At 40.3% G+C, this 14,771-nt stretch overlaps 1 long non-coding RNA gene across 1 annotated transcript in view; it reads right to left on the bottom strand.

Moving 5' to 3' along the window:
* Window positions 1-9,100, bottom strand: part of LOC137233082 (uncharacterized) — a 62,874-nt gene extending 53,774 nt beyond the window's left edge. Inside the window, exons 1-2 of the long non-coding RNA XR_010947288.1 lie at window positions 9,007-9,100; window positions 8,071-8,236 (exon numbers count right to left, since the gene is read on the bottom strand). This is a non-coding gene — a long non-coding RNA (uncharacterized lncRNA). The remainder of the gene's footprint in view (window positions 1-8,070; window positions 8,237-9,006) is intronic.
* Window positions 9,101-14,771: the final 5,671 nt, after the last annotated feature.

Here is a 14,771-nt window from a genome sequence, read left to right as displayed (position 1 = left end):
TTCTCTGGCTGCAGGGAGGGCTGGAGTCTGGAACCAGAGGCCAGAGGCAAGCTGTTGCAGGAGCCCCAGAGGGAGGTGTTTTTGCCTGCATCAGGGACTGCCTGGTGATATCTCATATTTCTTTCAACTTTAAATATAAACAGTTTCAGGTAACTTAAAAAATCATAACCTCAAACTTCAGAAATCAAAGTCTTGTGAGAACTGATGCTGAATTATTCTCAAATGCCTAATATTGTAAACATTTACTCAAATATCTCAACTTTGTTTACATTTTTAATTTGGTATTTGGAAATTCAATTTGGTGTTTTAAAGGCAATTATTCCTAAGCCCCTCAAAATTAGTGATGATTTTTCATTTACAGGATCCTAAGGGGCATCCTAAATAAGTGTTTGAAAGTCCTCTGTTTGATACCAAAAGCTGTGTTTGCAAAGGTACAAGAAATCCTAGGGTCTCCTTTGCTGCATTCTCCATCCAGAGACTGTGTCTGGTTTGAAGTAGAGTTAGAAGGTGTCATAATGCATTTTTAGTACAAAATTCTCTTTTATATGAATTGCTGCAACATCTTTTAACTGGACTTCCTATCAGAAGTCTTGCCCCACCTCCATCCAACAGTTTCTATAGCTTGGACAGTCTGATTTTCTACTTGAAATACTTCAAAATCTTCCCATGGTGGTGTAGTGGTTAAGAATCCACTTGCCAATGCAGGGGACACAGGTTCAAGCCCTGGTCCAGGAAGATCCCACATGCCGCGGAGCAACCAAGCCCATGGGCCACAACTACTGAAGCCTACACTCTGAGAGCTCGTGCTCCACAACAACAGAAGCCACCGTAATGCGAAGCCCGTGCACCGCAACAAAGAGTAGCCCCTGCTCGCCGCAACTAGAGAAAACCCACGCACGGCAACAAAGACCCAACACAGCCAAAAATAAATAAATAAATTTATTAAAAAGAAAATCTTCTCGTGGTCTTTAGGGGAAAGTCTGAACTCCTTAATATTGCCCACATCGTTTTTAATGACATCAGTTCAATGTACTTCTCTTTCCATATCCCTTGCCTTAAAAGATACTTACATTTTATTTTTCTAGCCATACTTACCTTATCTCCTAACATCTTACCAAATACTGCATGATATTTTGTCCCTAGGCTTTTGCAAATGCTCCTCCCTCAACCTTGAAAGTAAAACCTAAGAACTATTTCCTCTATGTTCAACCTCACAATCAACCATACACAGAAAACTCTTTATCTGGTAGCTCTTCTTACTACTATTTAGCGAAAGCCCAAAGAAGCAGGCTGTAACCTTGAATGATGACACAACGGGAAGACTAGATGTGTTTTGTTTGGGGAAAAGCCAAAGATATCTGACTGTAGAAATATATCATTGGGGAAACAAAGAAAAACATTCCTTTGGAATACCATTCATGTGAAACATTCAGAGTACTCTTGCCAAGACTCTATGTACACACTGATGAGAGCTGATGAGATCCCAAATCAGTCAAGCTGGCAGGTGTGACAGGCAATCATCCCCTCAGCCTCCCGTGACCAGGCCCTACAGTTCATTTTGGAGGATGCAAATGAAGTTATGGCTGCCATTAATACAGAGAACAGGATCAACAGACTAGGAAAATGAGAACTTGAGATGCCAATGCATCCTAAATGCAATCTCATTCTCTATAACCTGTGCCCTACAGCCTGGTTCTTGTATTGATAGACAGTACCTATTTAGTTAGCCTCATCTTCTTTATTAATTAATGGGATTAATAACACTTCCCAGATTTGGATACTGTGAGGATTAACTTAGGTATTAACATAACATTTGCACAGTCCTTGGCCTAAATTATCACAAAATTTTATCGATCTCTCTTACTACTGCATATGTACAGGATTTCGTATTTTCCCAGCATCTAAGGCAAGTACGAGATGCATGAGTAATAGAAGCATAAAGATCCCCTTTCTCTGATTCTTTGCTTACTGTCCTTTCACACATGTATCAGAAGGCAAGTGGTATCTCATCTATGAACCTTTTCTGATCTTCCTGGTGTCATTTACTGTTTTCTCTTTTGTTTGCTCATGTTAACTCCATACATAATTATGTCAGTCTCCACCTACTATAATGTAAGGCACTTTAAGGCAGGGTCTATGTCTTATTTTGTTTCTTTATTTCTATCATAGTATTTTTTTTTTTTGGCAGACAATGTTCTGTGTGTCCTGAATAAATGAATGATGAATGAATGAATTAGTGAGTCAACAATTAGCTAACAATACATCTAGGGAAAGGACATGTGTATTCCTAAACAGAAGAGCATTTTACATGTTACCATTAGGGTGGCAGCTGTCCACAGCAGGGTGTTGAGGAGTCTCTCTAATGACCTTTCTGATTCTGTGCCCACAGCCCTAAAACTCCTACAGTCAGGACTACAGACTACATCTCATCATTCATAGGCTTTGCCCCTCCAGAACTCATGCCAATCATGCTTCCAGAAAACTGAAGGAGAAAGGTTAAAAAGTCAGAGTAACAGAGCATCAAATGGCATTTTCCTTGCCCTGGCCAGTTTTGAAGCTGAGTTTTAGCTAAGGCATTAGGGGCCTCAACCTAACATTTGTGACCAAGTTCTCACCATATACCTCAGTGTAGTGGATACTGTGACAGACCTTCCAGAACTCCCTGCATGAGTAAAGGAATTATTCTCCCAGCTCCTAGGAGCACTGCCAGCAGACAGTACTTCAATTACATAGAGCAGCCTTTTCCAAAGTCATATCCCCTTCCCAGGGCCGCTTATATTATATACTATTACCGGCTGAGGCAAGGACATAATGGCTTGGACTCTTCATCCCATCATGGGACACTTATGAAGGATCACCCCAAACTCAGATCTTCTTCAACAACAGTTGGAGCCTTTGTTGACACTGCATCACAGCCCAAGTTCTCTCTTTGCCCAATACCTTTCCTCTCATAGGCCACATGGATTCTAATGTCTAGGATGAGGCTGGGGAAATGGTACTATATAAAAATAAAGACGTCTCCCTAAGAAATTAGCCATCTGCAGGAACCTTCACAGAAACAGCCTTTATTACATGGTGACTTCCAGACTGACACTGTTAAGAAAACAGGAAACAACCCTCTAAGCTGTTATGATCACAAAGCAAGCTATAATTTTGGAAACTGACACTTGCAAAGGTGTTATATGTTAGCAACTACAATCAGGAAACTGCTGGTCAGAATGGAATGACAACAAAGAAGAGTCTGGTGGAAGAAAAGCTCTTTAGACAGGAGTTGGTTCCTGCAGAAAATTGCATGGCTGCCAGAACATTGATAACAAGACAGAAAAAGCTCATTATCAATGTTTAACTTAGTTTTTGAATGCTAGTTTCTGTCCTCTGGTCTTCTTTGCAGTCAAACCCTGAAGAAAAGGTACCCTGTTCAGATCACCAGTCTCACCTTTCAGGGCAGGTAAATATGAGATATTATGAATACATGGTCACTTTATGGAGTTAAAGACGACTTCAGAATACGAATTTTATGTAACAAGTAAATTTTCTCTTTGGACTTCATAAAAAAAGTGTGGTCTCCATGCTATATCTGAAGCATTGAGAAAGCACCGGGTTCATACTAGAAACTTAATAATTACACTGGCATTAGAATCCCTTCCAAAATCTATGCTGTCTATAAGAAACCCACTTTAAACATAATGGTTTAAGTAGACTGAAAGTAAAAGGATTGAAAAAGATATACCATACATACACTAATAACAAATAAGCTGGAATAGCTATATTAATATCAATGGCAACTTTAGAGCTTAGAAAATTAACAGAAATAAAGAGGTACATTACACAATGTCAAGAGTCAATTCACCAGAAAGACATAACGTTTCCAAATGTGTATGCCCTTTGTAAGAGTGCAGAAGCTGATAGAACTGAAAGGCAAAATGCACAGATTAGATCCACAATTTGAGTTGGAGTCTTCCATCCTATTTTCTAAACAATCAGTAGAGTAAGTAGAGAGAAAAATCAGCAAGAGGTAAAAAGCACACACTTAACAAACCTGGATTTAATTGAAATTTATGGAACTCTCTACCCAATAAGAGCAGACTACACAGTCTTTATCAGTTCAAATGGAACACTTACCAAGAGTTATCCTGTGTCACAAAACAAATCTTAAAAATTTTTGAAGAATTTAAATCTTATATATTTTGTTCTCTAACTTTACTGGAACTAATGAAGAAATAAATGACAGAAAGTTAACTGAAAAAAATAACTGAATTTTTGGAAAGTAAACAGCACACTTCTAAATAATCCAGGGACCAAAGAGGAAATCTCAAGGAAAATCAGAAAATATTTTGACAAAACAAAAATGAAAATTAAAAATAGCAAAATTTGTGAAAGGCAGCTAAAACAGTGCTTTAGCAGAAAATTTATAGCATTAAAAGTTAATGTTTAGTTTGCCAGGGCAACCGTAACTAAGTAGCACAAACTGAGTGGCTTAAACAAGAGAAATTCATTGTCTCACAGTGTTGAGGGCTTTCATTCTAGACGAAATCAGGTGTTGCCAAGGTTGGTTCCTTCTGATGGCTGTAAGGGAGGGATCTGCTCCAGGCTTCCCTCCTTGTCTACTAGATGGTTGTCTTTGTATTCATATGATGTTCTCTCTGTATGCATGTGTGTATCCAAATTTCCCCTTTTCATAAGGACAACATCATACTAAATTAGGGACACATCCTACTCCAGAATGAGTTCATCCTACCTCAACTAATTACACTTGCAAAGAGTTTATTTGCAGATAAGGTCACATTCTGGGTACTGGGGCTTAGAACTTTAATATATGAATTTGGGGGGAATGCAACTCAACTCATGACAGCTTGTATTAAAAAAGAAGATTTCAAATCAACAACCTGAATTTCTACCTTAAGAAACTAGAAAAAGAAAAACAAAAGGGGAAGGAAGACAATCATATAGATAAGGGCAGAAGTCAATTAAATTAAAAACAGAATAACAATAGAGAAAAACAATGAAACCAAGATCTTATTTTTGAAAAGATCAATAAAATTGATATACCTCTAGCCAGACTCACAAAGCAAAAAAAGAGAATGCGCAAATTATCATTATCAGGAATGAGAAGGGATATCACTAGAGACCTCACATACATTAAAAAGATAGTAAGAAAATATTACAAATAATTCTAAGCACATAAATTCGACAATTTAAATGAAATGGAGTAATTCCTTGAAAGTCATGAACTACCCAAACTCATCAAGAATAAACAGATAACCTGAATAGAAGTATATCTACTGGAGAAATTGAATTGATTAAAAAAAAAAATTCCATAAAAGGAAAACTCCAGGCTCAGGTGGCTTCATTGGCAGAGAAGAAAAGGCAAAGTCTACAAGATTGGTAAGGAGGGTCTCCTAGGGTAGGAGACCCCCTTTATTAACTGGTCCCCCCACCCATGGTTACTCAGTCAGAATCTGTCCCACTGGAGTTGCAGGAGAGGCCTGAAATGCTGATCCCTGGTGGGTCAAAGGGGAGGATCTGCTTACCCAGAGAACCAAGCCTCCCTTTCTAGACCACTCTCTATACTGGAATTCCTCTCCCAAGTGATCCTGAATTTACTTCCAAGGCCTACATGGGTTTCTTTCCAATTGTACCCCTATGCTCGAGAACTGTTGTCAGAAAGTGTAGATTGAACTTGGATAGGCTCAGAAGATTCCTAGAAGATTCCACACAGTGTGCAGGAGAACTTTGCAGGGCAAAGGGAGGAGGGGGTGACAGGAAGGGAAGGTGGGCTCCAGTTGGGAGCCAGAGGCTGGGGGCTGGCTCCTCTCCCTGCACTGCCATGTTCTAGTGGGGAGTTTCAAGGAGTTTGAGAATTCTGAATTTGATCCTGAATATCATAAAGGTATATTTTTTGGGTAGGAAGATAAAGTGTACGTATTCAGACATTTGTTAACTTGATGTCTAACCATTTAATACCTAGACATACAGTGAATAGAACCCATCTGTACTCTTATTCTGAGCCCCTCAATGTAAGCACTGGGTGGAATGGGGGGACTTTGTTTATATTTGTTTATATTCTGAGCACCTAGAACAATGACTGGCACAGAGTGGGCAGTCAATAATAATTTTGTATTAATGAATGTGTAGATGAATGAATGAGTTTAGTCCTCACAACATCCCTGGAAAAATCTAGATAAGAAGTAAGTGGTAATGCTAAGTCCTTGACATAATAATTTTTCTTGAGAAGAAAAATCCTTTAGGAGATCGGACATAAGCAAATACTGTTATCTGTTCTGATGACCTGTGAGCACATCTCTGATGAGTGTCGTGATCGCCAGTGGGCTGTCACATCCTGCGTTTCAAGAACACTCATCTTACTCATCTCATTGGAACTCATAAAATCTCTGCTGTGGGCCCCAACCATGAGATGATAGGGCAGTGACTCAGACGGCTTCCTTGTCCTCCAAGACTTTACTCAAGATCTGTCATGTTTGTCAAGGAGAGTTTGTTTCTCAAAAGAAACTTTGGTTCAATAATGATATCTGAACTTTTAAGAATCTCAGCTTTGAAATAACTGATGGTACTGAGAACATAGTGTGAGAAATTGTAGTAGTAGAACATGTTTGCCCTATACAGATAAAAATACTCTATTTACCATTTGAATTTAATTGAAAGAGCATATTAAAAAATTTCCAAGATAGTTAATTTCCTGTAACACAAAGTCATGGCTATTACTCAATTTCAAGATGAATTATTTTCAGCCATTCTTTACATCAGGGGAAAAATACAGCAAACAAGCAATTTAATTATTTAAAAGAACATCGGAGCAATTAAACTTTTCCTACAAATACCACATGACTAAAACAGAAGGACAGAAAGTAATCTATTAACTGTTTGCCATTCAAATGGCTCATTGAGTCTCCAGCAATCATATGCCATAAATAGGATGTTTACATCACATGCAAATTTAGTGCCTAGAAAAGCATCCATAGTAAACCTTCACACAGCTCATGCTAGGGTCTTTAAGGATTAAGCCACAAGGTAGCAATTACTTCACCAATACCTCTTTTATCTTCTCTGCAAATCCCTCATTAGTTCTGTTAATTCTATTATTAAATAAACGGCAATACCCACAATTTCTTTTAAAATGCAACTAACCTCTAGAGAAGATAAAATATGCTTCTAAATATCAATCAATAAATATATTTGATTGTTTTTATTGCTTTTGAGTTGACAGTCTGTCTCTAAAATAAGACAAGCAGACACATGATATTGAATCCTGGCATAAATATTTAACACCTATATTTACTCCAATGTACACCGCACAGAGCTATAGAATTGTTATTATTGATTATTTAACTGGCTAAAGACTTTTGCCTCAGTTAGACACGTTTATAAAGGAAAACTGCAAAATCTATTTGGATTTCAAGTCCATTACTGTAACCATTCTACCATCAACACTGAAATATGTAGAACACAATGTACAAAGTGTTAAGTATACTGGTAAACTAGTCTGCTTAGACTAAAGGTGACTGGAGAAAAATTCTTTTAAAATTGACCTTCAATATTTAAATGTGATCAGTAGCATAATTAATGAATGAATTAATAATTTTCATAATGTAATTATTATGCAGAGTTTGGTCTTTAGCTCACTGTGTGCCTCCTGTGTGTGTTGTTATCGCCATAGTATTTATCGTTAACAGACGAGACACATCTTTAATTTTTTTCTCCTAATGTTAATCTCTTCCTTATGTTCTGCTTCCTTAACTTATCTTTAAGTCTGCCTACTGTATTTTAAGTTTACGCTATTATCATTTTTCTCTCTGATATTTCTTTCTTTCCCTCCATAGTCTTTCTTTTATTACATCTACTTGGAAAACAACATAAGCAATATTCTTCCTTTTTATCAGCTGGGGATGTTAATTAATTCTTTGTTTTTTCCTGCTCATAGCATGGTCTATTTTTCTTCTACATTCTTTTCCCTGGTTTTTGAATGTTATCTCTGTCCATATTAAAGATTTTCCCAAATGCTTGGTCATCCTTGGTTCTTAGCAACATACATTAAACTGTTTGGAAACTTACCGTGTGTTTTCTGGGGGATGATGGTGATGGTGGAGCAGTAGCACTTGTCAATGATGCACTTCATTATAAGTTGATCAGGCAGTGACCGGGCCACTGATTTGTGGGACCACCAAAGGTCAATGGCGAGAGGTCTTGGAGATTTTTTATCTTGAGCAGGCTAGTTTCCCTAGAGAGGAATACCACTATGTTATATAAAGCTGACTTCCAGGTTTGGGAGTTGAACAGGGATGGGGATCTGGGGAGTCACTTTTTAGCAGGCAAATTGTTACTTAATCTCTTGTTTTCGGTATTAGAATTCCACTCCTAACCTTCTTTGTGGCTCAGGGTCTGAAGGCTCAGCCTCTCTAAACTTAAGATCTTGAGAGGGTAAACGTCCAGGCTTCTTCCAGGGAGGGGGAAAGGCAAGTCACTTGGCTTCATAGGAAAGATGGAGAGATCCACATTTCCCACTGCTCCTTAAGCAAATCTTCAACTAAGTTTACTGTGTTCCACTCCCGTGTGGCTTCCCCAACTAGAGAAGTACCCAATGCACCAAATCTATGTCCACCTGGGGGTAGAGTCTGGCTGTGGCAGGAGTCGGCTTGCTTCTTTCGGTTTTCGAAACCCAGCCACCACCTCCACCTCCACCACCACTAGCTCAAGCATATTTAGCCTTCTCTGTTCTGTCAATTAAGATACTACTTAGTTATCCTCCATTCTCTCTGTCTCTCTCCCCTTCCCTTTACTTTGTGTATTTCTATTACTTCGATGGGATATAAAAATCATCAAAAATAATGATAACAATACTGGTCATGTGCCACTTTCTAAAAATCTTTCACAGCAGGGAGTGGCCGGGAGTCAGGAAAAACCAAAACAAAGAAGGTGTCATAGTGTGTTCGGGCTGCTGTAACAAAGTAGCGTAGACCAGGTGGCTTATGAACAACTGAAATTTCTCACAGTCCTGGAGGCAGAAGACCAAGATCAGGGTATCAGCATGGTCAGGTTCTGGTGAAGGCCCTTTTCTGGTTGCTAATTTCTTGTTGTATCCTCACCTGGTAGAAGGGTCTAGGGAGCTCTGTGGGGTGGTTTTTGTAAAGACACTAACACCATTCAGAAGAGCTCCACCCTCATGACCTAAGCACCTCCCAAAGGCCCTGCCTCCTAATTCCATCATTTGGCCTTTGGAATTTTAACATATGAAATTTTGGGATACACAAATATTCAGACCAAAGCAGAAGGGCAGTGGATTGTATGGTCTGATGGCATGCGTGTTGAAACATCCTGTGGGTGTTGGGGAAAAGGAAAGAGAGATGATTCAGCAATAAGCATTGAGGATGTCACTGAACCTTCCCCCAGACCCTGTGGTATTTGGGTTATGAAAGAGAAGGGCAGGCACCATTCAAAGGGGTCCCAAGAAGCAATCTCCTTGGAGCAGGTCAGGTGCCAGTGAGTCTAAGAGGTGAAGGAAATCTAAAAGAAGAGGTTGAGGAAATAAGGAATTTTGTTGATGTCAGATGGAGTATTCCAGAAAGCATGATAGAAAGGTTTGGGAGCATGGTAAAGAGTGGAAATTTGTTAGGTTATGGATGTACAGAGCCCTATGAGGAAATGTTGCAGTGTTAATGGATGACCTGGGTGGTGAGATAGTGATGGGTGTTTAAGAATAAAAGGATTTGTCCTGGTGGCTGAGGGAAAGGTAAGTAATTAGTCCTAACTACAGCATCCTTCTCAGGCCTGGTCTCTTGTGCTGTTGCAATTGGTGGGACAGGTGGTGTGGCTACAAGGACTAAGCCAAGACAAGCAGGGCCCTGGCAGGGGTGGGGGAGGGCCTTATGCTCAGGTGCACACTGGGCTCCAGGGCCCTCCTTTTTAGACTGAAGTAAGTGGCGTGGTTTCCCCAACCTCAGCACAAACTCTGAGGCCTTCATCCACTCAGCTGAGACCTGGATCTGCCATGGATGATATGCATAACCCCAGAGAGTAGGGCTGGGCCTCATTTCCCTCACCTACAAAAGGAGGACATTGGCCTACTTCAGTGCTTCTCAAACTTTTCCACCATACATCTTCTGGAGAAGCCTGTGCAGGTGGCCTGAATAAACTTAGCACTGATCACATTTTAGATATTCAATGTGAAGTTTAAATGGGAAATAATATTAGCCCATGTGGTATGATCATTTCTCGACATTTTAATGGGGTTTTATCTTTTCTGCTGTAGAGAGCCATTAGGGCCAATGTAGAGCTCTGTGTGCTGTGCTCCCTGTATTTTCCCTCTTCTGTTTCAGGGAAGTTGACAGATCCTTAATTTTCCTAACTCATCGGGGTTTTTTTTTCAGAGTACAAAAGAGACACTGATGAATGTTAACCATCCCACCTATCTGTGCAAGTCTAAGGTCCTGGAACAGTCTACCCTAGGCATGGGATTGGGTAATATAAAGGGAAAGAGGCATGGGCCATGAGAGATGGAGTATTTTTCTCCAATCTGGGAGTACAGGGTTTGGGGCCTGTGCATAGTACAGTCTTGGGGCCCCATTCTGGGCTACACATAGAAGAATGTGTGGTGCACATCAATGTTTTACCCTGGGTCTGTGGGCTCCAGCATCAAGGAGATTCCCATGTCTGAGTTTAGCTCTGTGGCAGCATGTTTGATGGTTTCAAGAGACCCCAGATCCTTTTACCAACTGAGTATCAGCAATGACTGATGGAACAAAGATAAGACAGACTTTATCCCATTTGGGGGACTTCGTAGAGGGCTCCAAGAGTTTTTTTCTAAACAAACTGAAGTTTAATAACATGTATATCTCCTTTTTACATGGGAGATACCCAGGAAAACTGAGTAACTCTCCCAGATTCTTGTATGATCCCAGAGGGATCAGATGTTGCTCAGATTCACTTTAGTGCCAGCCACCCAGGAACTGCTGAGTCACATTTAGCTGCAAGACCTTGGTAAACTCTCTTAGCCTCCTTTCCCTCATTGGAGAACTAAGAAGGTAGGTCTACCTGATTTTCATGGTCACATCAAGCTTTAAAATGAAATATGATGCTTTTTTTTTTTTTAATCCTACTCTGATCCTATCCTGAAGATTCTTCCCCAAGCCCTCTCCCTGCTGTCCCCTAAACCAAGGCCACACTCTGGATTAGCACCAGTAGTTTCACTAAGCCACTGCCCTCTAAGTGGGAGCGAAGCATTTTTCTTTGCCAGCTTATTTTCATGTTCCTGTGTACTAGAGTGCTAGAGAGTTCATTCCGAGCATTAAAATTAGGAACCATTGTATAATTTCTTTGTTCTTCCTCCTAGCAAAGCCAACTTCAAAAGCACAACAAAAATAGTATGAAACATGATGTAAAGAACAACCATTATTTAAGTCTATGGAGCTCAGCAGCATTTTTAAAGATCAGAAGAAAAACTAAGACTTTAACAAGATGCAAGAAATTAAAATTAGTAAGTTTTACTAAACAGTAAGTTAAAATATATTTTTTTCTCAGGCAAAAGAGCCTAATAGGAATTCACTTCTTGGTGTACTTCAAAATAAATAGTTGTCCAATCCTTAACAGTAAATGCATTTATACCTTTGAAGAGAGTAAAAGGAGAGAGCAGGTGACATGACCTTCATCCTTTCCCAGCTTCCTCTCTACTGCCTTTCCCTTGTAAACCAGAGATATAACAGTCACTGACCCAAAGCAATCAAATGAACTCTTCATGCATCCTTAAGCCAGTGGGAACTCCTGAAGATACGAATTTCCTCTATTCACACTAATATGTGGTGAAGCTGGGCCTCAAGCCCCCATATTGACATCAACATCATAAACATCATACTGTTACAAAAGGCTAAGCAATGGATTTAGTCAAGATTACATAGAATAATGGTTAAGATTTTGGATGCAGGGACCTGGGTTCATGTTTCAGCTTTGTTACATATTAGAAGAAGTTTCTTAATGTCATGGTGCTTTCATGATTACAAAGATCTTGCTTGTCTCCAAACCACATAGCTGAATCCAATTTATCTTGGCCAAGTTCTAAAGCTTTACACCAGTGCTTCAGTGTGTGAGGACCTTGTAAAATGCAGATCCTCGTGAGGTAGGTCTGGGGAGGGGTCTGTGTTCCTGCATTTCTGACAGGCCTCAGGTGACATAGTTGTTGTGGTCCATGCACCACACTTTGACTAACAAGGCTTCCCACTACACCGCAAGTAGAATGTAACACAACCATAGAAACTTTTCAAATGCATGTTAGAAAGAAAATGCTTCCCCAAACAATTTCAATGGAAGTATCCATTTACTCCTTGTAATTTGCAAAATAAATAATTCTATACTAATTAAAAGTCTAAATATTATGGAGGTTTTAAGGCAGGAAAGATCATATCCCATCTGCTAGATAGCATAACAAAAGAGAGACACTTTGCATATGCATGACAAGAAGATTTGGGTAGGTAAAAATGGAGAAGCCATCACAGCAGCTGATAAAAAAAAAAAAATTAGGGCTTCCCTGGTGACGAAGTGGTTAAGAATCTGCCAGCTAATGCAGGGGACACAGGTTTGAAACCTGGTCCGGGAAGATCCCACATGCCGCGGAGCAACTAAGCCCGTGCACCACAACTACTGAGCCCACGTGCTGCAACTACTGAAGCCTGCGCACCTAGAGCCCGTGCTCCGCAACAAGAGAAGCCACAGTAATGAGAAGCCCACGCACTGCAACGAAGAGTAGCTCCCGCTCGCCGCAACTAGAGAAAGCCTGTGCGCCCCAACAAAGACCCAAAGCAGCCAAAAATAAATAAATAAAATAAATAAAAATTTTTTAAAATCTTAAAAAAAATAATAGCAAACATTTGTATGGCACTTAACTGTTTGCCAAACACTGTTCTAAACCTTCTACGCATATTAACTAATTTTACCCTCAAAATCACTCTCTGGGGACTTCCCTGGTGGCACAGTGGTTAGGACTCCACGTTCCAAGTGCAGGGGGCCCGTGTTTGATCCCTGCTCAGGGAACTAGATCTTGCATGCCTGCCGCAGCTAAAGTTCACATGCCACAACTGAGGAGACCACATGCCACAACTAAGGAGCCCAAGTGCCGCAACTAAGGAGCCCAAGTGCCACAACTGAGGAGCCAGCGAGCCACAACTAAGGAGCCCATGAGCTGCAACTAAGGATCCCACATGCCACAACTAAGAAGCCTGCCTCCCCCAACCAGGGAGCCGGCCTGCTGCAACTAAGACCAAGTGCAACCAAATAAATAAATAAATATTTTAAAAAATCACTCTATGAGTGAAATACTTTTATTACCTAATTTTATGGATATTATTGACATAACTGGGGCACAGAGAGGTTAAGCGACTATACTTTGCCAAGTTCATAAAATTAGTATATAAAGGAGCTGGGATTTGAATGTAAGCAGGCAGGCTTCAGAGTCTGTGTTCTCAAGTGCTCTGCTGCACTATTTCATAGGATGGAAAATATGGGATGCTCATGGGGAACAGATTAGTCCACCTGGGAGAACATGAAGGGTGTATAAAATACAGAAAGAGGTGGGAAAGGGGCCACAGAGTAGTCAGGATGTTAGTGGAAAAAAGCTAAGAAATTTGGACTGCATTCAATAGGTAAAAAAGCCATTAATGCTAAGCTGTGACACTGGCTCATTTATAAACTCCATCAGAATCCCCTCAAAAGGTGATAACAAATACTATTTTAAGCACATTGGTAGTCTAAAGATTTTTAAAGATCAACACAGACATTGATTTCAACAGACCTGGGTTCAGTTCCTTCCTCTTCCACTTAGTGGTTGTCAGCCATTAAATAAACGGAACATTGATGCTGCTATTAAACACTATGAACATTTGTGTTTGTTTTTTTTAATGCTCTAATGACTACTGCAACCACAAACACACACATGCACACACAGATTCCCACATGCGGTGGATGAGGCATGAGAGAAAGCATTGCCCATCACTTTGAAGAAAATGCCATAGCTGGACTTCCCAGTGACACTAAGTGGTCCCCTGGCTGACACACAGGAAGCTGAGGAAACAACGTTTAGTGGGATTGTTAAATGGCTATTTGAACAAAGAGAGGCTAATAGGGGACTGCTGCTATTGTTAGCGTGTGAGTATTCTTGCAGCTGGGAGAAAAATGGGATGGCTCCTTTCATTCTGTCCCTTGTCTTTGTGTCACTGACCTTAAAAGAAATCAGAGCGGAAGGTTTTATCTCCGGCATTCTACCCTGAGTTCTTTTCCTTGTCATCTCAAGTTGACATTTGGCTCTTTCAGCCCTTCCATTAAGAAGTATGAGTAGGGACTTGAGTCAAGCAAGATAATTGAGTCTCTGGGTCTATACAGACTCAGAGATGCTTCTTGCCTTTTTATTTCACACTTGGTGTCCCCCAGGATGCACTCAGGGTGGGAAGGGGAGTGCTTATTTTCCCTGGGAGTACTAAGAATACACAGTACAAGGGGGATGCCAAATCTCTCCCAATCACAGCAACTGCCCTCACTCTAGTCTGCCAGCTTTGCAAACTCGATTCTCTGATTTTCCTTCCATCTTACATCCTCTGAATGGCATTGAACACTATCCAGATATAAACTTGAATGTGCTTCAGCTGTGATGGGTCTCCTTCTGTCTGCAGTCTCAAACTATCCTGTGTAAATACCACGTCCCCCTTGACTGGGCTTCAGGACTCCAACACTGACACCATTCTTGGGTTAGACTTCCATGATTTCAAACTCTTCCA

The sequence above is a fragment of the Pseudorca crassidens genome, chromosome 10, assembly GCF_039906515.1.
Source record: "Pseudorca crassidens isolate mPseCra1 chromosome 10, mPseCra1.hap1, whole genome shotgun sequence".
NCBI lineage: Eukaryota > Metazoa > Chordata > Mammalia > Artiodactyla > Delphinidae > Pseudorca > Pseudorca crassidens.
Note: the sequence above shows the minus strand (reverse complement) of the source record. Positions and strands in the feature narration are given on the sequence as shown.